The sequence below is a fragment of the Felis catus genome, chromosome A1 (assembly GCF_018350175.1).
Source record: "Felis catus isolate Fca126 chromosome A1, F.catus_Fca126_mat1.0, whole genome shotgun sequence".
NCBI lineage: Eukaryota > Metazoa > Chordata > Mammalia > Carnivora > Felidae > Felis > Felis catus.
Window position 1 is genome coordinate 63,415,704 of NC_058368.1, and position 26,191 is coordinate 63,441,894.

Consider the following 26,191-nt stretch of genomic DNA (forward strand, 5'->3'; position numbering starts at 1 on the left):
GGTTGATCAGTTTCACATGGACCAGCTCCCACTGAGTGGCCTGAAACATGGCTCCACCAAGCCTATGGGGCATATGGAAGGACAGCTTGAGTATTTCACTGGGCAGAACTTCAGGGAGAGAAGAAATGGTGCCTCGGTGGGCTGTAAGCATGCCGTGGTTTACCCACCTACCATCTCCCTCCCCTTGCCTTCAGCTCTTCTCCCTTGCTGCCCTGCTAAGGCTGACAAGAAAATTATGGTCACTGCTTGCAAAGGACAGAAAATCTTCCAGGGCTAGAATATTGTCTGGATATAGACTAATTCCACCTTACAACGTTTACACAAGTATCTGGGGAAAAGAGGAAAATATGGTACCTATGCAGTTCCAAACCAGTTGTTCTGTTTTTTTGTTTTAAAAAGAGGTGGCTTACTGTTAAAAGTGATTCTAAAAAGTAATAAAATATTGTCAAATCTATAACTAAGTAGCTATTTTCAGAATAGCAAGTGGTTTGAGTACAGTCAACCTGTACTGTTCAAATCAGTTTGTGGTTGGCTTGGCTGAAATCGCTTATTGGGGTACTTGGAATTGAGCACAAAGGAAAGGAAATAGCTTGACCTGACATTAATTAATATAATGTTGCTGGGGGGCGCCTGGGTGGCGCAGTCGGTTAAGCGTCCGACTTCAGCCAGGTCACGATCTCGCGGTCCGTGAGTTCGAGCCCCGCGTCGGGCTCTGGGCTGATGGCTCGGAGCCTGGAGCCTGTTTCTGATTCTGTGTCTCCCTCTCTCTCTACCCCTCCCCCGTTCATGCTCTGTCTCTCTCTGTCCCAAAAATAAATAAACGTTGAAAAAAAAATTAAAAAAAAAATATAATGTTGCTGGGAGCAGTTTAGCTTACTAGATGCAAAATTCTTTGAGATTTAACCTTCTGGTATGAAGTACTTCTAAGCAATTTTTAGCAGCTCCATGTGGAATTCTCCAAATGCAGAACTAACATTATTAGAATAATGCCTAGGAACCAAGAACAGGAGAGAGGCAGACATTCATCCTGACAGAGATAAATAACAGGCAAAGTAAATTATTAGTTGGATACTTGGTATACATGAACTAAACCATCTCTCTTATATTTATACACAAAGCATAGTGCAAAAGGAAAAACAACTGCACTGGAATCCACTCAAATGAGCACAATAGTAGTTACTAGGGAAAAATTATTTTGATTGTATCATTAAATTTAAAGCATTCACTTCAGGCACTGAACACAGCCCTCCAGTGGGCCTTTTATCACAGGCTTAATGTGAAGGGTGAAAACAAAACAAAACAAAAAACAAAAAAAACTTGCAAACTTGCAAGCTAATGTTTTTAGCATTTGAGGTTCTCCTCACTTTGTGGTTAGAATATTGAAAATAGACACTCAGGAGAAAAAATCATCATTGCATTCCTCAAAACAGCTTCAAAAATAATATGGAAATGTGAGAAAGAATAAAGGGAGGGGAAACCCACTTGTGCTGATTTTCTGCCTGTTCACGTTAGTGAATTGTATTGGCATTAGGGACTGTGAAGTCCCATTCTCTCTCTAGACTTCATGAAAAACAAAAAACAAAATAGAGGTCACTTGAAAAGTGTAGGTCATTTACCACAAACTGAAGTGAACATTAAAGTTTTACCAAAGTAATGATTGTCCATGTTTGGGAAAGTTACCTCTTGTTGCCTTGATTTTTCACCCTCAAAAGACAGAGATATCCATCCAGTGATTAAAGTGAACCATTTGTGTAGTGGTCTCTAATCTTCTTAATGCTTGTTGTTACATATACCTTTGATAATCTGAGGTACACCCTGGAAAAATCTACAAATTCGTCCCTTTAGTTCTGTATGTTTCAGTGATAACCAGAGGCTTTCTTCAGTTTAATAATATGGTAAAATATAACATAATGACTAAGAGCAATTCTGGAACAAAGTTTGGATGGTTTGGGGCCACTGTACACAGCCCCATGTAGATTACAAGATAAATGGCATCCTGGCCCTAAGGGTGTTCAAATCCTGGCACCACGTTTCATAAGCTCCATGACTTTGATCAAGTTCTTGGTCTCAGTTTGCTCATCTTAAACCCAATATCACTGTTTTGAGCATTATCAAGATTAACGCATATAAAATGATTTTTTAAAAAAGGAGCCTGATACATAGTAAGCACATAGTAAATTTAAGCTGTAATCATTATGTTCAAAAAGAAACTAGTAAAATCTTATAGAATTGACATGTAGAGCTGTTTCTCTAGTCTTTCATTGCCAACCTCTTGGACATTTGTTTCTATCTGGTTGTACAGTGCACGTATTATTTCCTGTTCCCTCTCCCTTTGAATATTCTATTTTCCCATAGGTCTTTTCATCCTCATAAGCTCTTAGTGTTTAATACCCAACTCAAATATCTTCTACTGAAATGAATTTTCCAATTCCATTAGAGTTAGCTGTTCCTTTTCTGCATTTATAGCATATATTAATCTTTACGAAGTAGTTCATCACATTATACTGATATTTTAAATCTACCTTTTTACTTTTTTAGATTGTGACTTATTTATATTTCTGTTCCCAAGAAAAGATTGGCAATAATCAAATGTTTGACAACAGATGGATGGATAGATGGAAATAAGAAAGGGAAGGAGGGAGTAAAGGGGAGAGAAAGAAAAGAAGGCAATCTGATTGCATAGGCTACTTCAAATCAAAACTAGATCAAAGTAAACCCAATATCTTCCCCTCACCTCAGAATCTTCCTTGTAGTTCTCTGAATTTTTTCAATGCTGTCACTATCTCCTACTTCCCGGGCTCAAAACGTTAGTCTTCTTTTACTCTTTCCTCCTTAATCCCTTTACAAAGTTAACCAGTTAGAAACCCATCCCATCTTTCTCCACAGAAAGTCTAAATCTGTCCATCTCTTGTTATTCCTTTTGCACTAGTGTTTAGAATTTGCACTGAAACTATTTTCAGACCTTCCTAATTAGTCTCCAATATTCAGTCTCATCTATTCTCTCCCTACTGAAAAATTAATTTTCCTAGAGAAAAACTAATCATATCATTTTCTTGCTAGAAAACCTCCTAGGGCTCCCCAATGCCTGACATTCATCATGGCCCAAAGTGTGACCCCAAATGATTTTTGATCATATACTCTTGTCACATTTCTTTTACTCCATACCTTTGTCTTCTCACTGCACACCACATCTTTGTTCATGGTCATCCTATTCTTCTCCAATGCTTCTCCTTTTATTAACTCATATAAGTCTTTTGATTAATACCGTTTGATTTATCTAAGTTCTAAGACCAATGATTCTTAGTCTGTTGAGTACCAGAAATCATTTCAATGTTTTAAAAACTAAATGTTGAAGATCTCCAGCTCTGTCAGGAATGGTGAAGGGTCTAAGATTTTCACCTACTTACAAGCTAATTAGTTAGCTTGTTACTGCTGCATGGATGCTGTTGGAAGACCAGAGAGTCCTAGACCAGAGACAAAGGACGTTTTCATTCTGGTAGCACAAGAAACAGCATGAGCATCAGCATGTATGTGTTCTTTGCCTTTGTCCCCAGTCTCACCAGGGCAATGTTCCAGGTCCAGATAGATGTTACCTATGCAGTGGGTTTGCTTCACAAGTGAGAATCCCAGGGACAAGGCCCAGCATTATTTTCAAGTAAGCAGCAAACACTGCAGCAAGTAACAAACAGCTAGTCCCCCTTCCTCCAGGGAGCGTGGAGTTATAAAGAAGTCAGGGTGTGATTCTCTTGACCAACTAGTTGCCTGTATAATTAACTACAGAAATAGCTCAGGACTAGAAAATGGTTAAGTCTTGCAGTCTGACACACTCAGCCCTGTGCAGGAATATATTCAGGATCCATGATGGACTGTCCTTAATGATTCTGAGTAACAAACTTCATGACAAAAAAACAAGTATACATTCATGAATTTTTATTTTGTTAGTCATAAGAGTTATCTTGCTACATTTAAAAAATAACTATCCATTGGGGCACCTGGGTGGCTTAGTCAGTTAAGCATCCCACTCTTGATTTCAGCTCAGGTCATGATCTACAGGTTCATGAGGTCAAGCCTCATGTCAGACTCTGCTCTAACAGCATGGATTCTTGGGATTCTCTCTCTCAAAATAAATAAATAAACATAAAAAAATAATTATACATTTAATTTCTAAAGTGTGTTACTCAATCTACAAATAATGCAACTTGCATTTCTGTGGTTGTTGGAGGTCTATAATATAAATAACTTGGAAACCATTAATTTTTATTATAAAGCTATTTGAGGGCTCAGACCACATTTTGCTGTCTTTTTATTTCCCATGGCCTACCACAATGTTTTGTTTATATTAGCTATTTAATAAATATTTTTAAAGGAGAAAATGAAGTAGAATTTGCCAGTAAATTAGAGTTGAAAACTGTAGAGATGAGTTGCTCTAAACAATATCTGTGAAGACTGTTGATTTTGAAAATAATATGAGACTGAGACTAGCTGTGTGCAGATCCAGGATTTGGGGAGGTAGATTCATGTATGAGTTTCTGAGCTAGCAAGAAAAATCCAAAAAGAGGAGAGGAAGGGTTTAAAGCTGCATGCCCACTGACTTCATAGAAATTAGTACAATAGTTAATATTCCACCCCCTGGTTACTGAATTCCAGAGAAGTGTCAAATTTATGACACCGAATTGTATTTACCTCTAATCAAGGTCGATTGTAAGGTCTTGGAAGAGGGTAGGAACATGCCTTATTTGCCTTTGTATTCCCTACATACTCAAGCTTAGGGCATTCACATACTTTCCCGCATTGGTTTGTCCCAACAGCTCCTAGCGGCGGGTATCATTATTGCCATTATTCAATCATGGAACTGAGGCCCAGTGAATTACGTGACTTAACCAAAGTCTCAGAACTGGTAAGCGATGTTGTTGGGACCAGACTTTTACTCACTACAGGTAATGGGTTTCAGCTGCCCAGATTCAAATCCTATTACTGTCTGTGTGACTCTTCTAAGTGTCCCAGTTTCATCATCTATAAAATGGAAATAATAATAGTACTTATGGGGTTTTTTTGAGTTCCTAAAACAACTTCAGACTTTGAACACTGACTAGATATAGTTAAATGCTTAATAAACCTATGAATTATTGTGATGTCTATAAATGCCATGCTCCAGACCTTATATAGTAGCAGTTTCAATCACAAAATGTTTTAAAGATAATGTTTGAGAATTATCCAGGATATCACATACTTTTATTTTTATACCTTTGTCCTGATGACATATCCTAGTAAGATTGATAGTAAATAGCTGGTCTGACAATAAGGTACTTCCGTGTTTAATTTTTCATTTTTATGTTCTTAGTTTGTCTACCAAGTCTTTGGTCAGAGTGTATGTTTTGTTTTGTTTTGATTTGATTTGTTTTGTTTTGTTTTTGTCATAGCCCTAGATACAACATAAAGTAATAAAGCTCCCAATTTGTTATTTTTACATTATGAATAATTTTAAATGGAAAAATCAAAATTTGAGTGGATATTTAAGACTTGACTGTATTTTTCTTTGGTATGTAATAGAATTCTTGTCAAGCATGTTAAAAGTCCTAAGGAATAACATTCAATAGCCAATGAAAGTTACTTCCAGTGGGTAACTAGTAAAAGCACCATGACAGAGCTCAGATGGTAGTAGAATATTATTCAAAAGGGACACCTGGCTGACTCAGTTGATTAAACATCCAACTTCAGCTCAGGTCATGATCTCGCAGCTCTTGATTTCAAGTCCCATGTCAGGCTCCATGCTGACAGCCCAAAGCCTGGATCCTGACACAGATTCTGTGTCTCCCTCTCTCTCTGCCCTTCCCTCACTCATGCTCTGCCTCTCTCTCTCTCAAAAATAAATAAACATAAAAAAAATTTTTTTAAAGAGTATTATTCAGAAGACCTAAATTCTAGTTTAAGTCGTTCTCCTAACACATTGTGTGTTATTTAACACATGCTACCTCTCAGCCTCCTCATTTGCAAAAATAAGGGCAGGGCTAACCTCTGTGATGGATGTCACTGGGGCTTCACTGTGGTAGACAGCAAAAAATGGCCACACGCTTTTTATTTTTTAGTTCCTTCCATCAAGAAGTTGAGTCTATCTCCTAAATTCCTTGAATCTGGACTGGCCCTATGACTTCCTTTGACTAACAGAATTTGTCAGAATGTCTTTGCACATTTCCCAAGAGGCTGTGCATCTTCCACTCTTGAACTGAGACCTCTTCCTCCACCATGCAAGCCAGTCTAAGCTATCTTGTTACATCAGGGTTGGCAGACTATTTCTGTAAAGAGCCAAATGGTAAATATTTTAGACTTTGAGATGATACATAGACAATACATAAACAAATGAGCATATCTGTACTCCAATAAAGCTTTATTCACAAAAACAAACAGCAAACTAGATTTGCAGTTGGCAGGTCCATGGGGTAGATAATAAGAAATTATATGAAGAGAGGCCACAGCCACCCCAGCAGTCCCAGCCATACAGGCTGAGGCCCCAGATGTGAGTGAGCCTAACTGAGAACATCTGGGACCTCCTAATACCTAAAAGATTGTCCAGTTGAGCCCCTATCAAATGATCAGCCTAAAGAAATGTGAAACATCACAAATCTCTGCAGTGTTGGGGTGCCTGGGTGGCTCGGTTGGTTAAGTGGCCAACTTCGGCACAGGTCATGATCTCACATTTCATGGGTTCAAGCCCCGCATCGGGCTCTGTGCTGACTGCTGAGAGCCTAGAGCCTGCTTCGGATTCTCTATCTCCCTCTCTCTCTGCCCCTCCCCCACTCCTGCTTTGTCTCTCTCTCTCTCTCTCTCAAAATTAAATAAACATTTTAAAAAATTTTTACAAATCTCTGCTGTGTTAAGCCAGTAAGTGCTTTGTTACACCACAAAAACAAAATGATGCACACGTTTTAATTTTCTTTATCAGTCTTAAGTGCCCATTCTCCAGCTGCTTTGAGCTTGCTGACGGCTCAGAGCTGCCCCTACTCTGAAGAATTGCCTTGCCAGGGAGATTCCACCTGCCCCTGGGGCAGCGCACAATAAATTACCAATGGCGAGTACAGCCAACTTCCTGCCTCATGGTGGGGCCAACTCTGTGCTCCAATTCCAGCTTCCACAAGGCTCCCTCTGAGAACAGGCTGAAGCTGGTTTCCATCTGAAATCTTGCTTAGCTTGCTTTAAAGATCTATCTTCCGTCCCTTACTCCCCTTCTCCTGCAAGAATCCCTGCAATAAACCACTTACAAAAATCACCATCTCACTATGTGCTCTTAGGAAACCTGACTAAGATACCTTCCAGGAATCCCTTTGTTAGCAGTCATAATCAAAATGCAGCCCAGGATAAAAGACTTAAATGCAAAAGGTTAGGCCTTTAAGAAATAGCAAAAAGACCCCTTCCTCTTCTTTTCAAGCCAGGCTGAGCCATCGTGATAGATCAGGGTCAGTGACCATTTTCTGTAGAGAGCCAGAGGGTAAATATTTTAGGCTTTGGAGATCATATTGTCTTTATCACAACTTTGTCAACTCTGCCAAGTTAGTAATAAAGCAGACATAGACAATAGATAAATGATCCAATCACTGGGAGTGTGATCTACTAGCCCTCAGATGACTTGTCTAAATCTAGAAGTGCAAGTAAGGGAATGGGAACTGAAAGTAGAATTTCTTGAAATAAAATCAATTCTGGTCTTTCTACTCTACTTAATATCATCTTCTTAAAATTAGTGAAGTCAACTAAATTTTAACATAGATGTATTGCTCTCCCCAAACCTGTCCTATTGAACATTGTCCCCAACTCCTAGATAACAGTAGTCCCAAATCCTGTTTTCTGTAGTCACTTCCCTTTCACTCACAGAGAAGAAAAACAAACTGATCCACCACATCATGGGAAAATGGAGACTATTAATGAATTTATGCACATAAATTACTTTGAGATTACCAGATGAAAGGTAATTTATAAATACAATATACCTATCATCATTATTATGCAGACAGCATTCTGAGTATTTTGAGCCAAAAAAAAAAAAAAAAAGAGAGAGAGAGAGAGAAGGAAAGAAAAATGTCCATCAGCAGGTTCCCTGCAAACTGGGAATTGGGTAGCTGGCAAAAGGAGAGATCTGAAGGAAATCTAAAGAAAAAGTAATGACAGCAGCAGGGTTTCCCTTTAAAAGAAGAGAAATAAGGAATTGTCAAAGAGGAAATGTTAATAACTAGCAGAGTGAAGTATGTGGAAAGAATGTGTAAGAGATGTGAGATAGAAACAGAAAGAAAGACTAAATCTAGAGGCTAGAAAAAAATAATATATAAGAGAAGGAAACTGCATTTATCGGAACAGATGAAGATGATTCTCCCATGTTTTTATGTCTCCTAAAGATTGAAATACTCAAAAAGAGTGTAGTGAAGAATAAAATCGGGGACACCCTGAGAAGCATAGAGTGGAATTTATATGTTCTTGGACATTGCACAATTAAAAAAATAAAAATTTAAAGTAGTATCTTCATTTTAAAATGCCATCATTTCAATTGCTTTTTTTCTTCATCATAATTACCATCCAAACCAAAACAATTCTGTCACACTTGCTTTCCGAAAGGAAAGAAGAAAGAAGGAACAGAGTGTACCTCAAAATATAGACTTCTTTTTGAGACATTGAGTATGTCATCCAAATTTTCTTTTTTTTTTTTTATTTTTTAAATGTTTATTTATTTATTTTGAGAGAGAGAAAGAGTGTGTGTGTGTGTGTGTGTGTGTGTGTGTGTGTGTGTGAACAGGGGAGGGGCAGAGAGAGAGGGAAAGAAAGAATTGCAAGCAGGATCCATGCCATCAGTGCAGAGCCCAACTCAGGGCTTGAAATCATGAACTATGAGATCATGACCAGAGCCAAAATCAGGAGTTGGATGCTCAACCACTGAGCCACCCAGGCACCCTTATCTCTTGTCATCCAAACTTTCTACATTTCAGTTTCCTCATCTGTAAATGAGAAGATCAGGAAATGTTTTGAAATTCAATACTCTTAGGGAAAAAAATGCAGTTTCTATTACATGAATACCAACTGGAGGAAACATTCTAAATGGCATTTTAAAGTCAAATTGCTATTTGTAACCTTAGAATACAACTTAGAAAAGCAATACTTTCTGCATTGCCTGAAATCATAAACTAAAAGTACTCAAGTAAGCTAATTTGGTACAGCTGGAAAGAGATCTAAGGATGTATGTTAATTTAATGACTGTTTAGTATAAGAAATTATAGCTTAAATAATTTATATGAATTTAGATATTCATTAAGGTTTTACAGCATTTCAAAATGAGTTATTTTAAGATCAAGAACTAAAAATACTGCCATTTTCCTTCACAGAAACCAGAGATAAATATATGGCAAAGCATAAATAATCTAAAGATTACTTCATTTTAGTGCTTATGCAAACCAAGAGTTACAAAAAATAATAAAGCATTTTGAGTTAAGTGTGTGTGAATATTTACAGAGAATGAAAAAATATGCAAGATGGAAAAAAGAAACAACTAGATTCCCTGTGTAATTAGCAGGAAGGCTTAGGGAAGAGTTGCTATGGATAGGCTTGACTTAGTCATAATTAAGAGGAAGGACATAAAAAGGAGAATGGGGGTAAAGATGGACAAAGAGAAGATGTAGTTAGAAAGCAGTATCCCAGGGGCGCCTGGGTGGCGCAGTCGGTTGGGCGTCCGACTTCAGCCAGGTCATGATCTCGCGGTCCGTGAGTTCAAGCCCCGCGTCAGGCTCTGGGCTGATGGCTCAGAGCCTGGAGCCTGTTTCCCATTCTGTGTCTCCCTCTCTCTCTGCCCCTCCCCCGTTCATGCTCTGTCTCTCTCTGTCCCAAAAATAAATAAACGTTGAAAAAAAATTAAAAAAAAAAAAGCAGTATCCCAGAAGAGATGGAAGCAGTGAGAATCCTGTACTCACATGGAGAGGGATCATACTGGAAATGCAGAGAAACCGTGTTCCTCAGAGATGGGAGGGAAGAGAGAAGAGGAGGGCAAACATAATTATTTGCCAAGGCGTTCACTTTTTCATGAACTCCAATTCTGGTCTCTTTGTCTGATTCTAAACCACTCCGTTTTAGCCACCAGCATGTGCTTCTGTTCAACTGCCTTTCTCTGTGCTGCACATTCGATGTTCATTTTGATAACCACCCTCTGGGTACTGGTACTTCACAGATCTAATTGGGTTCCATATTGGATTTCTGACCTGAGTTCCTCAGATTACCCTGAATATTCCCATCTGAGATGTCCTCTATTTTTCATTCTCCCAAAACTATCCATCTACATTCCCACTGTTATGACTATATAGTTGTCACAAAATGTTTAAATTGTCTAATCAAGATATTTGATATATGCTACCATCTAGATTGCTGTGATAAAGAACATACATATATAATCCCCTTCACTTTCAATGTGAACTATTTTCACTTAAATTGCTCACTACTTAGGCATCAATACATTATTTTATATATATTTAATTATGCATAATTATGTATGATTATATAATATACATATATGTGTATAATTGTATTAATAACACTGTTGAAAATTTATAATAAATTAGCATGTTATTAATACCAAAACTAAGTATGTTTAAAATTACTTTAGTGCCTGATTGAGTATCTTGCTCCTAGCTACTCAGAATTTTTCTATTAAATGCAAGATAGCATTCTCAATTTCCTATGATTATTTTGTTGCCAAATATTAACCTTTGTCATTTTAATCAAAGAATGAGAAGTACTTTTCTCATTAATAAAATGAACCACTATCATTTGGGAATCTGTTGAAACCTGTGTAAAAGATTTGGAAGCAAATGGACAGTAAAACATTATTTTCGTTATATGAAGAGTTTGCTTCTTGTTTAATCATCTTCTGAACCAATTTAGTTGTAACTGATGTCCTTATGAAATTAAAGTTTTAGTGGCATCTACATTCTTCCTTAGGGCATCTAGTAATCACTTAAAATTGGAATAATACGGAATGAAGCTTAACTAATGAATAAAGTTGCACTATTATTCATATGTTTGCATTTAAATACTAGCGGACACTTCAGATGAAAAGAGCCTGGTTTAATTGGACCCTGTCATCTTTCTAATTTTACTGGCAATTTTTAAAAGAAAATGAAACACCTTAAAAGAAAAACAAAAGTCATTTAGTTTCCTTTGCATTGTTCAGTAATCTTTTTTTAATACTTTAATGAGAACATTTATGTCAAAATTTATATCTCCTGCATTTTAATCTCTTTACCTTATTAAATATACTCTCATTACTGATGTTAAACATAAAAATAAACCACAAATGACCTACAAATCAAATTTTAAAATAATATATAACTTCAAATGTTATAAATGCAGAAGAAATCTGTTAAAATCCTTGATTTCTGTGGCAAAAAGTAACATCTCTATGCTATTTTTACAAAGAAATAATGTTGATTCCTATACGTATATGTGCCCAGTGTATTGGGGTATATATGTGAATGCATCAAATGTAATATTATATACCTATATCCCACTATTTTAATTAAACAATTATAATCATTCACTTATTTAATTACCATATATTAAATGCCTATGATATACCAGGTACTATGCTGAAGAAAATAATCTGACATTTAAGATAACTAAATTTCTGGCATGACAAAGTCTGTTTTTATATGAAATTCATTGCCTTTGAATGCCTTCTGATGAAGAAAATTAATCTTAACATTTTAAGTTAACATATGCATGGTATAGTAGACCCAGTATAAGTTTTGACTACAGATTGACCTGGTTTCAAATAGTTGCATCACTTACTGGGTATGTGATTTATGTCAGCTACTGAAACTTTCCAAAGCCTCTGTTTTCTTATGTGCAAAATAAGAAAAATAGCATGTTGGGTTTTTTGGGGGTCATTGTTGCATGATTACACACACACACACACACACACACACACACACACACGCACACAAACTCACACACCTTAGCATGATACCTAATACCTCCTAAATCCTACTCAATAGGCAGTTCTTATTAAATATCAATGCTGTGATTTAGGAAAGATCATGTACAGTGACACTGTATTAGTGTCTTGTTGCTGTACTAACAAATTATCATAAACTTAGCAATGTCAACAATACAAATTTATGACTTTACAGTTTTGTAGATAATAAGTCCAACAGGTCTTACCAAGGCTAATATCAAAGGGACTGCATTCCTTTCTGGAGACTCTAAGAAAGCATCTGTTTGCTTGCTTTTTCCAGCCCCTAGAGGCCAACTGCATTCCTTGGCTTGTGACCTCTTTAAAACAGGAAGTAACCGTGGTTTGAGTCCTCCCTCACATTCAGCTCTCTATGCACAGTCAGAAAAGTTTCCCCACTTTCAATACTCATGTGATTGGATTGGACCCACACCGATAATCCAGGATAATCTTCCCCATCTCAAGGTCTGTAATCTTAATTACATTTGCAAAGTCCCTTTTGCCACATAAGGTAGCATGTTCACGGGTTCTGGGGATTACAGCATCAACATCTTTAGAGAGTCATTAGTCTGCTGACTACAGGCACAATGGGACCAACTGGAAGGTGCCTGTATTATGGCACAAATGGCAGGAACTCAAATGTAATTGCTGCTTATCTTGAACATTGCTGGCAATATGTCAGACAGTCCTAAAGAAGTTTTCCATTCTTCCCTTACCTAATTGAAAGCATGCTTAGAGAAAAGTCTTTTAATTTAGAAGCAGTCATAACACTGACTACCTATAAGGGAATGGTATGCAAGAATGGTATGCAAATTTAAAAATTTAAAATAAGTCCACTTATGCTGAAATCCTTGGGCTCTCTACCTACATATCATAATCATTATATCCTATGGCTGCAACTGTCTGGACCTTTACTGTTTAACCATTTCATGCTTTCTGGAACTATCATACTGTATGTTCTTCTGAACAGTCTTAGCAAAGTGACATGATGAGTTTGGCTAGCTTTATCTGTGTGAAGCAAACAGATGATTCCAAGTGGAACTACCTAAGTACTTTAGTAGTGCTGCTATCTCACGTTTTCTGTCTCATGAACAAAGATGTAATAAGCAATTCAAGTGAATCATTTGTTCACTATATTTAATTATATAAAGGAAATAATATACTCACCATTTTAATAAGCATTGAAATCAAGTGGAAAATCCATCTGGCCTAGTCTTAAAATCAAAGAATTTACCACGACTTCATTAAAAGTTTACAGATATTTTTGGTATAACTACAAAGCTCCAGACACTAAGTTAGGCACCAGAGCCTTGGTGGATAAAATCGTTACCTTCACTGCTCTCAGAGGGGGCGGAGCTATAATGAAAGTGGAAAATCTAGAGGCTCTACCATCCCAACCCCTCATTTAGGCATTAAGGGACTGAATTCCAAAAAGATTGATACTCGACTGGTTTCACCTTTGATGCATAATCCACCTTCACATCCACTAAAATAGAATTCATTAGCAAGATTGGATTTTTGAGATTAGAGGGGTCAGGCCTTTCAGCAGAACACTGACTCCAATTATCCTGTAATCCAATAAAGAAAGGTGGTAGGAAAGATACCAAGCATGGTAATATTATTAGAGAAACAGTAATAGAAACATCTAGGGCTCCTTCATCAAATATGCCAGGTTTTTATTCCAGTCCAGCATGTTAGCTTGTGATCTTCAGTGAAATGTTTGACCTTTCTAAACTGCACATACCTCATTTGCAAAGCATGGAGGCAATGTGGCATAGAGGGTAAGAACCCAGCCTTCTGGCTTCAGAATCACATGGGCTTGAATCTTGATTCCACCACCTTCAAACTGGGAGATCCTGGGCATATCACATCCTATAACATTAATCCCATTAATATGGGAATAATAATAATACCTGCTTCAAAGTTTTGTTATAAGAAGTAAATGGAGGATATAGAGCACCCGGGACAGGGTCTGAATAACAGCAGGCAGTCAATAGATGCTAACCAGTGTTATTACACTTAAGAGTTTACAAATGTGAAGATGAATGTTTCATGCAAATCACTTTCCCCATGAATGGCAGTGTTATGAATTTCTGCATTTTAATGATAATTCCAAATTTTAAAAGTTTCTATAACCATGAACCCTGGCGTCATCTCCGAACAACTATATGGTTAATTTTTTGCCATTTTGCAAAGTGGGAATTTGACTGGAAAGATCCAAATGGTTCAGGATCATATATTAAAGTGGGAATGGAGAAGGAATTCAAACTCAGTGACCCTTAGCTCTCTATTCACTGCTTTACCTGTTAAATTATATCACCTTGGCAGGTTAACAGTACACCAGAAACATTTTCAAGGAAGAATATTTATATACACAACTCTTGGCACCACAAATATTTGTCTGAATTTATCCTGCTCCAGGCCAATCAACACCTTACGAAACTTGTGATTTAAAAGGCTAGGATTTTTATTCATGCAATATTACTATAACGGAAAACAATTCAGTATCTCTAGCAGGTATGATTTTACAGGCATTAAGCAGGTGGCAGACTACATAAACTTTACCTTTCTTGGCATTTAAAGCAACTAATATAGTTTTAAAGCATGTACATTTTTGTGTCATTTAAATAGTGAAACTATTAATGATAAACAGGGTTTGGAAGAAATGCGAATTTGAGCCATTTGTTTACATCAAGTTAGGTACATATAAACTTTGATAAATGCTAATGGGAGCTACCAACATGCATTCCTGTCATAGCAATGGAAGAACATTCTGTACAATTCCAAATAACCCCTTTAACCTTGTGAAAAATGAAGAACTGGGGTGTGTAAAGCATTAAAGCATAATAAGACCAGAAATAAGTGAGCTTATTCCAGTTCATCTTCAAGCTAAATAGTAAGAAATAATTCCAAACAAGTACATTTCATGAGGTTTATACTTTCATGGCACTTTCCTTCTGAACTAGTCCATAAAGAACACCCTTATTTTTTACTACATATTTCTCCATAACAACTGTCTGGCTTCCTTCCTTATCTTATGTACTTTCATAATACCATATTGAATTAGAAATATAATTAGGAATTATCTACTAATCTATTCTCCTACTATGTATTTAATAGCAGGTGCCATTTATAATAATAAACAAGACAGCTGTCCCTGTTCTCTAGGAATGTATAGTCCAGCAGAGAAGAGCAGAAAATTAAGATATGTCAACATACAGTGTGATCAAAGCAAAGGTATACAATGTGATGGCTAAGTCATAGGGGTGTTCTGGAAATACACAGAGGTAAAATATAAATAATTCCAAGGATTCTAATGCTAAGAAGAGAGCACCTGTTGAACAATACACTGAATTAGGACATTATAAAATATATTTTCAGTCGTTAGTGCCCAGGAACTTCACTATGACTTAGAGGATATTCTCTCTCCTTTTCTCTAGAACAAAACTGCCTCCTAGACTTCTCCACTTGGATTCCCACCATTGCTAACACCTACTATGTGCAATACTGAATTTGCTTTTTCTTTCTGTCCCCAGTTCCGGTCCTCACCTCATGCCTTCTCTATCTCAGCAACTGGCCTTAACCCATTCAATTACTGAATTAAAATCAGGGAAGTCATGATTAGGGTCTCTTCTTGACTCTCCTCTCACTCTAAAAGCATAGAACAATGTTTGGGAAGGTGAGTGTTAAGGGGGTGGGACTAGTTCACAAAAGCTTTAAGTGATAGACTCAAAATCATGGACATTATCCTGCAGACAATTGTAAATCATTAAATCATGGTCAGTATTGCCTTGTCATAAGAGTAAATGAAAAACATTTCTAATATGTGTAATAATTATCATTAAAATTAAATATGCATTGATTTTAATATCTGCTTAGAAAATATTATTATGGAGAACATTTTTTAAATCAGAAAGTACATTCTAAAGCCAAACATTAATGGGAAGAGAGCATCATTTAAATAACCAAATATATACACATGCGCATACATATACACATATAGCATATTCTAAGGCCAAACATAAAAGGCTATACATTTTTTAAAAATAATCTTAGCAGATAATACATATCAAATAGTGTTGTCTCTTGAAAGCAGTTATTTCAGTGGGCAATATACATAGGTGTTTAGAAGCAAGGACTCTTGCATCAAATAGGCCTTTATGGACATCCTGCCTGTGTCATTTGCCTACTGTGTGACCTTACGAAATTTAGCCTCATGAGTCTCCACTTCCTCACCCCCAAGAATTGTATATAAACCCCTGTCAGTTTTTTTGTGAGTGTTACATGAAATAATGTAATTGGAGCACTGAGTGTATGGTAAGAATTCAACAAATTGTTACTACAACTATACTTGCTTCCAGAGAGAAGCCAAGGAGGAAAATGGCATTTTTACCTAAGAAGAGGTAATTCTGTGATGTTGAGGTATTACCAACAATAGCCAAACTATAGAGAGAGCCCAAATGTCCATTCAACTGACAAATGGATAAAGGAGATGTGGTGTGTGTGTGTGTGTGTGTGTGTGTGTGTGTGTGTGTACCCACACACACAGTGCAATATTACTCAACCATCAAAAAGAATGAAATCTTGCCATTTACAATGACGTGGGTGGATCTAGAATGTATTTCACCAAGCAAAATAAGTCAATCAGAGAAAGACAAATATCATATGATTTCATTCATGTGGAATTTAAGAAACAAAACAGAGGAACGTATGGGAAGGGGGTAAAAAAGAGGAGAGAGAGAAACAAAGCACAAGAGACTCTTAACTATAAAGAACAAATGGAGGGCTGATGGAGGGAGGTTGGTGAGATATGGGCTAGATGGGTGATGGTCATTAAGGAGGGCATTTGTTGTGCTGTTTCGAAGGGACACATGCACCCCCATGTTTATAGCAGCACTATCAACAATAGCCAAAGTATGGAAAGAGCCCAATGTCCATCGATGGATGAATGGATAAAGAAAATGTGGTATATATATATACAATGGAGTATTACTTGGCAATCAAAAAGAATGAAATCTTGCCATCTGCAACTACGTGGATGGAACTGGAGGATATTATGCTAAGTGACATTAGTCACTCAGAAAAAGACAAAAATCATATGACTTCACTCATATGAGGACTTTAAGAGACAAAACACATGAACATAAGGAAAGGGAAACAAAAATAATATAAAAACAGGGAGGGGGAGAAAACAGGAGAGACTCATAAGTGTGGAGAACAAACTGAGGGTTACTGGAGGGGTTGTGGGAGGGGGGATGGGGTAAATGGGTAAGGGGCGCTAAGGAATCTTCTGAAATCATTGTTGCACTATATGCTAACTAATTTGGATGTACATTTTAAAAACTAAAAAGTAAAATTAAAAAAAAAAAGAAAAAGGAGGGCACTTGTGATGAGCACCGGGTGTTGTATGTAAGTGATGAATCACAGAATTCTGCTCCTGAAACCAATATTGCACTGTATGTTAACCAACTAAAATTTAAATAAAAATTTAAAAAATAATTCTAAACTTCATTTTGCTTTTGGAGCATTTAAGGAAACCACCATTAATGACTGTGTGACATAATATGACAAGCTAAAAATCATCCAGATGGAAACACCTAGAAACGCTAAATAAAATTCACCTGAATGTATGGTTAAAAGTCTGAGAAAGGGAAATATAAAGGAATCAGAAGCAAAAGAGAGTTGAAAACAATGCAGTAAATGAAGGGGACAGGCAGCTCTTCTTGATCACTGCTGGTTGATGTGGATGGTCTTTATTAATTTACGACTTGGATTTAAATATCTGTGAGGGGCAACAAATAAGGTATTGGGCCCATGCAAAGTAAAATTAAAACGAAAACTCCTTAGGGGTGCCTGGGTGGCTCAGTCAGTTAAGCATCCAACTTCAGCTCGGGTCATGATCTCACTGTCCATGAGTTCGAGCCCTGCATCGGGCTCTATGCTGACAGTTCGGAGCCTGCTTCAGATTCTGTTTGTCCCTCTCTCTGACCTTCCCCCATTCATGCTCTGTCTCTCTCTGTCTCAAAAATAAATAAACATTTAAAAAAAATTTTAATAAAAATAAAAATAAAACTCCTGTTTTAATAAATCTGGGACCTCAGAATGTTTCCTTCTCAGTGAAAAGCAGACTAGGAAAAAATGCACTCACAAATTCAATGTGCTAACAAGAAAACTCTGTGCCATGGGTTTTGGTGAGGGACAAATCTGAAAACCATGGGCCAGCAGCCTGGATGGGTTTTAGTCTCTTGAATCTAATGTGGACCTCCTCTAAAGTCTGTGTTCTTTTGATGTGGATTAGTCTCAATTTTTTTCACCCATAAACCAAGGAATTGGGGAAATTCATATCTTCCTCTCCACCTTTAAAATAACATGGCTATCATAAATGTCTTAAATGTTAATTCTTCAAACTCAGAATTTAAAAGTGACAGACATAACATGTTGTGCAAACATATACCTGAAATATTAACGTTACCTACTGTATAGGATCCTTGTATTTCTAAGATTCTGAAAGTAACAAGTGAAGTAACTACTGAAAACGGGATTTGTTTTTACACCATAACCATCTTCAGGTAAAATGGTTATGATTTCTAAGTCACAGTAAAATAAAACAAGAAAAGTATATCAATTGTAATAACATTCAGGTTTGTGCTACAAAGACCCTCTGCAATTGTGATACATTCATTAACTGCATCACTGAAAAATGTTATTTTACAGTTTTATTAAACTACAATGGGGAAAATAGAAATTCATGTCCAGAATTTTAGAATCATAGATTTAGATCTCAGCAACCACCTTATCCAACACTTATTTTAGAGATGGAGAAAACAGACTTAGGAAAATTAATTGACTTTTCCATGGTTCTTCTATGTTGAAAATACTAGATGTCTTCAGTAGGGTGGTGGGGGTGTCATCCAGACTCTATAGGTCTGAAAACAAACAACAAACAAAAACTGTAACAAATAGCATGAAATCTCTTCTAGGGATGAATATCGTACTTAATTTGTCCTTAAAATAGTACATGAGTAAGACCAGCAGTATGTGCTAGACATCATCAGATCTTTTAGGGCATACTTTTAATTGGTTTAAAAATCAGTAGCAACTAGATTTTGCTCTATTTATAACATTAAAAGGCTGGATTTCATGTATTTCTTACATTCGACCACCAAAAGGTATGTCAGCTCTGAGTTGTTAGGAAGTGTTGCCCTATTTTAAAAAATGAAAGCTGAAGAACCAATTAAAAACATCTTACTATTAAAATTTTTGAAGTTTTTGATACAAATGGATATTTTTATCTTGCAGCTTGCTGACATATTCCTACAGGAACTTAACATGAAGTGGATGGCTAGCTGGGAAAAAGGGAATATTTGAAGTGTGTGTGTCTTTGTGGGGTGTTTCACGTCAAGGAGGAAATGTCTTTGTTTATGGCCTTGTATGAAGTTTATTTTGTAAATGTCCCATAGACACTTGGGAAGTCTTTTTTCTGTCGATGGGTTCTGACCTGATCAATTAAATTACTTTCTGTCTCCACTGTAATTTTCACTTTGAAAATGTGATTATCGGGGTGAATGGGTGGCTCAGGGGGTTAAGCATACAACTCTTGATTTGGGTTTAGGTTATGGTCTTACAGTACATGAGATGGAGTCCCATATGGAGTTCCCCACTGGCAGCATAGAGCCTGCTTGGGATTGGGGTTCTCTTTCTCCCTCTCTCTCTGCCCCACTCCCTGTTTGCAAACATTCTCTCTCTCAAAATAAATAGACAAACGTTTTCAAAAAAAGAAAATGTGACCAAAGAAAATTAAAAACATCTTTTCCAAACAAAACAGTTGGGTAAATTTCATGAACATTATAAAATATTTTGAGTTTACATTGCATAAGTGTTTAAACATTTTGTGTACCATTAAAAGATCCCTGAAGGGATGCCTGGGTGGCTCAGTCGGTTAAGCATCCGACTTTGGCTCAGGTCATAATCTCTGTTTTGTGAGCTCTTGAGCCCCGCTTTGGGTGAGCCCACGCCCTACACCAAGTCCTGTTTTAGGTGAGCTTGAGCCCCTCTTTGAGCTCCAGACTTTCTCTCCCTCTCTCTCTCTCTCTCCCTCTCTCTCTGCCCCTAGTGGGATTCTCTCTCTCTGCCCCTTGCTCACTCACACTCTCTTTCTCAAAAATAAATAAAAATTATAAAAATAAAAATATTCTAAAAAAAAAGATACTTGAACTGCCTGATAAATATTTGTGTTAACAGTTTCAATAACTGCATTCAGATCATCTTTTAAAAAATGAACAGAGAGATAACATTAATTTATTTATACTGAATAAATGTTTATAGATTACCTAACTGTATTGAAGATATATGCTATATGACCTGTAAGATGCACAAATTAAGAAGCCAGATACATTTATATTATATAACGTCCCATTATTTTTCTTCATAAACTACAGCAGTGTCCTGAATTCCATTTGTTCTTAACTCTTACCACAACAAAGAAAGAAAATGAAGTCTTTTTGAAAGAATACAAACAGACTGGGCATTACAATCCAGGAAAAATCTACTCCTGTGTTTGGAACTATAAACAAATACATAAAGCAACCAAAAATTGTCATCCTCATCAGCACCTTCAGGCTGTTATAAGAAGTAAAATGCTGCCAAAGATGTGTTGTTTTGTGAAAAGTACTATACTAACATGAAACAGTGTGACAGTTACCCTACCAGTTTGAAGACTTTCATTTCAAAAACCACCTTAAATACTAAATTATTAAATGACTAAAACTTGGTTTTTCAACAATGGCATTAAATAAAGTCACAGAAGCTAAGTAAGAAAATACATGGAGAAAAATAATACTTGTCAAGTGACATGTTCGTATCTCTGTGGCAGAGAAATAGAAATTAAGACTGAATTGGGTAAATCATTGGGTGGATAGCCAAGATTTCAGGGAAGAGACACAGACAAAGAAGAGGTACGAAAACTGAGAAAGGAACAAACAAAAGCACCAAAAATCACCAAAAAGTGTATCACCAAAAATCCTTCATAATGGAAAATCTAAAGGATGTATTTTAGGCAGCATGAAAATAATCCCAGAGGGAAAAGCTGAGTGCAAGAAGGGAGAACTATAAGTAAAGATAGTATTAAATTTGTGATTAAGTCTAAGCAAGTATTGAATGTATAAATAATAATAACATATTTAACTTCTGACATTAAAAATGTAGTAGAAATAAAATATCAGTGCTATGTAAATTGGAAAAGAGATATGATCAGAGTTAAAGCATTCTAAGATATTTTTGAATTTAGTTTTCAGGGTGAAAGTAAATATTTTGATAATTCTAAATTTTGTTAAATATACTGGTTAAAATAAATAGAATAACTTCTGGAAGAATAGACACAAAAGCATAACCACTAAACAAGTTGAGAAGTAAAAAGTAAGAAGACAAAAAAAAAGACATAACCTCATTCTAAAAGAAGACAGGAAAGATGGAAGTAATACACACACCTACAAAAACAAAACAAAAGCAAAAAAATGGTTGATACAGTTATAGTGGAATTTAGAGCTTAAAATATACCATGAAATATTTACATTAGAAAAGTAAAAACACCAACATTAGTGAGTTTATCTCAAACATTTTGAAAAAGAATAGAAAAACAAACACAAATGAAGAAGGAAAGGAATATCAAAGATGAAATTATAACTTAATGAAAATTTTAAAATACAATGAAAAGAATCAACAGAGCCAAAAGTTGAGAAGATTTGAGAAAACTAGTAATACATAAAAACCCTTGGCTTGATTAATCAAAAGACACAATATAAAATAGATATTTGTAATGGAAAGGGGACATAACTATAAATGCTGCAGAAATTAAATACATACCAATGAATTATTAGGAGCAAAATTCGTGTCACATGTTTTGAAAATGTAGACAAAATAAATAAATTCCTAAAAAATGAAAATGTTGAAATTGATGCAAAAAGTAAAAAATTGAATAGTCTATAACCATTAAAGAAATTAAATCAATAGTTAAACGTTTTTCCCAAAAGAGAACATCAGGCCCAAATGGCTTTATAGCAGATAATTCCCATTATGTACAAGCTTTCAGAGAATAAAAAAAAAAAAAAAAGGGTGTCCTCCTTAATACCTTTTATGGAGCTCTTAAACTGTGATACCAAAGAAAACCAGGAAAAAATTACTCACCAATCTCACTTATGAGCATAAATTCAGAAAATTGAGCACAGCATGCTTTAAAAGAAATAATACATCATGACCCAGCTGGAATGACTCCAAAAACATAGGATCAAATTAATAATAGAAAAATTCTTAATATTATTCACCAATAGAATAAGAGGAAAATCAAGTTACCACCTCAATGAATACAAAAAGGGGGTTTGATAAAATTCAGTATTTTCATGAGAAAGGCAATAAACAAGAAAACATTAAGAAATAAGAACTTCCTTAACCTAAAAAAGGACATCTACAAAAAGGAAATTAGAACAAATATATTTAACGGCAAAATATTGAAAGTATTCTCTTTAAGGTAGAGCAATTTCATGGCAAAAATAACCATTTCCATCACCTCTATTACCAAAAAAACAATGAAATAAAATAAAATTTCACCCATACCTTACATCAGACACAGAAATAAATTTTAGATGGATTAAAGACTAAAATTTATTCATTTTTGCAGCTGTATGGGATTATATTTTTATGACCAGAGTGGAGAAGAAGTTAACACCTTAAAGCTCAAACTCTAAAAAAAATCTGATAAACTCAACTTCATGATAATTTCAAACTTCTGTTCATTAAAATATATTATAAAATCAATAAAGTAAGAGCCAAAAAGTAGGAAATCATTTGCTGCATATATAACTGATTCAGGATTTATGTCCATCATATGTAAAGAACTTCTACATATTAATATGGAAAAGAAAATCCTACCAAAACATAGACAAAAAGTCCCCTTCTAAAGTTTCACACTCAATTATTGAAGAGATCACACTTTATTGCGTAACCACAATGTCATCTGGTCTCCTAGCTCCTTAATATCTAAATAAAATGGATTCAAACTCTCATTCTACGGATTGTGGAAATTCAAAACCTTCCCTAAATCTATCCAAATTCCTGAGCATGGAGAAGGTGGGGGTATGCCTTAAATTCTCAGCATCCCTTCTGATAGGATTTTCTGGCTCCAGTTTAGTTTTTTCTATGCTTTCAGTCTCATTGCTCTTTTTATTTATTAGTCCTGGTGTTATCCCAAATGTGGAACAAAGGTGCCTCTTCTAATCCCTCCCTCAAAAACCACAAGGTTGGGGCGCCTGGGTGGCTTAGTGGGTTACACGTCCGACTTCAGCTCAGGTCATGATCTCACAGTCTGTGAGTTCAAGCCCCGCGTGGGGCTCTGTGCTGACAGCTCAGAGCCTGGAGCCTGCTTCGGATTCTGTGTCTCCCTCTCTCTCTGCCCCTCCCCTGCTCATGCTCTGTCTCTCTCTGTCTCAAAAATAAATAAAAACACCTAAAAAAATTTAAAAAGCAACAACAAGGTCAAACCTGTTAGCTATAGCAAAACTCTTACTGGAGACCTCAGAGGCTCAAGGAGCCATTTTTAGCCACTTCCCCAGCTGACTTTAACTGCCAGATTCACCCCTTGTAGGCCTCCAGCCTCAAGCCAGTCCGGCTTCTCTGAGTCCCCATTTGACTACCACCTTTTCTGCTCCCTCCTGCTCTGCACCACTGGATCACTTAGTGTTAGTCCTGCCAATCCCCTTATCCTCAGGGACACACCTGCCCCAAAGCATATTGCAGAATTCCCTAAAAGGAACTCTGGAGCCAACTGTTAAGATAACATATTTTCACTCTGTTGTATTTAAAAGAAAGAAACAGGATATGTGCCAGGATCTGCAGCAAGTAATGATCCTTACAAAAATATCCCATACTTTGAGATTTTTGAGAACACTCACAATCTGTTAGAAATTGATTTGTAAAGTGAGCCATATTAGACTATACTCCACATGTTTCTAACCTTTTGACTATATTCTGGCAAATTATTATTTGTCCAGACATTTCTTTTTTGTGTGTTTAGTGTTTTATCTATTCCTTCGGTACATTTCATCTTTAGAATAGAAATCTATGTTCCTTTCAAGAATAGCTTAACGTTATTTATTTTTATGTGAACTTCATAAAATATATTTTTCCTGGGGCGCCTGGGTGGCGCAGTCGGTTAAGCGTCCGACTTCAGCCAGGTCACGATCCAGCGGTCCGTGAGTTCGAGCCCCGCGTCAGGCTCTGGGCTGATGGCTCGGAGCCTGGAGCCTGTTTCTGATTCTGTGTCTCCCTCTCTCTCTCTGCCCCTCCCCCGTTCATGCTCTGTCTCTCTCTGTCCCAAAAATAAATAAACGTTGAAAAAAAATTTTTTTTTAAATATATTTTTCCTGTTGAAGAACATCTGCATTTCAGGGTCAGCTGATCACTATATTTTGCAAGTATTTTTTAAAGTTGATTTTTTTAATTAAAACACTAGATAGACACCTATCTTGGATCCATCTCTGTCATCTCCAACCCCAAGCAGTTCTCATTAGTGTGGTATCTAGCTTGGGTGCCACCATCTGCCCTTCCCCAGATAACGGCTAGTAAAGATCGGAAATGGTGACCAAAGTGGTTCCTTAGTCACCACTGTGATTGACAAGTTTCCTAAACGACTTCCTCATCAGGTAATAATGTGCCTCAGTTTTGAGTTCCTCATTTCTCACAGCACTTAAAGTTATTCTCAAAACCAAATGACATTCCATTGATTCAAAAGAAATGACAAATTTTTAACCAAAATTTAAAAGTATTAGCATTACAAATACTTGAAACAAAATTAAAGGCACTTCTGTTATTGCAGTGGAACTGAATTTGGTGTGAACGATGATGTTAAAATTAACGTTTCTGTTCCTTTATTTACCCCACCTCTCTTTTCAGTGTTTTCACTGTCTTGCCTTAGGCGTCCACACATAACACTTGGGAATTGACAGCTAGCACGACTCGCACATATAACTGTTTCTTTCCACACTTCCTTAGGACTTCTTCTAAGCAGTTTGTCACTATAATGATGTTTACAAATTGTGACAGGGAAACTTGATTAGCTGCTCAAAAGAACATGGATTTCTTATTATGACATTTTAAGACTTCACATTCTGGGACTTTAACACCATCTGTGTAGTGTGTAGGAGAGGAGAAACGACCACAACCTAACAAGGTCTATAATAGTTACTCCTGACCAAAAACAAAAACAAAAACAAAAACAAAAGACCTCCCTGTCACCTTATTTCATAGCAGCCAGAGTAATCATGACCAGAAATCATTCAAGGTTTGGTTTGGAAGAACAGGAAGGCTTACCCAAAATAAGTAATTAAAAATTCAGCCTGAAGGAACCTGTTGTGAAAATTTCAAGTCTTCTAAATCCCAGTAAGGCAGGAAATCTGTTAAGGGGCTAGGCCCCTGGTAGAATTCAGGATTTCCTTTCTTGACAGAAAAGTAGATGAGAATAGAAAAATGAATCTTAATATTTTTCGAATATTTCAGCTTTACTTACCTCTTTTCTCAGCAGGTATCTCCTCCAGGAATATAGAAATAGAAAGCAGGGAAACTATGTATACAGTGTCAAGGCAATAAAATGCCTCTCTCAGGACCTAAAAGTGGCCCCTGAAATTGGATGCAACTACCAGGTAAAGAACATAATCTCTATAAAACTTGAAAAACATGTAGAGTTCTGTTTTGTATTTTGAATATAAAATTTACCCTTGTCACTAATTTTAATATCAAAAATCGTCATCAAATTAGAAATTAATCTCATGATTCACAAATAAATATTTTCTGTTTTAAGAAAGTATAGTTGCTCTGAAAAGGCATGATTCTAACTATATGTCATTTTGGATAAGGCAAAACTATGGAAGCAGTGGAAAGATCAGTGGCTATCAGGGGCTGGGGGAAAGCAGGAATGAATAGGTGGAGCACAGAGGATTTTTAGGGCAGTAATATATGATATTTTAATGTAAATTTATGTCATTATACATTTGTCAAAACCCATTGAATTTACAACAGCTGGTGTGTTCACCTAATGTGAATTATGGACTTAGGGTGATAATGATGTGTCAGTGGAGACTCATCAGTTGTAACAAATATTCCACTCTGGTGTGGGATGTTGATAGTGAGGGAGGCTGTGTATGTGTGGGCACCAAGTATATATGGGGAGTC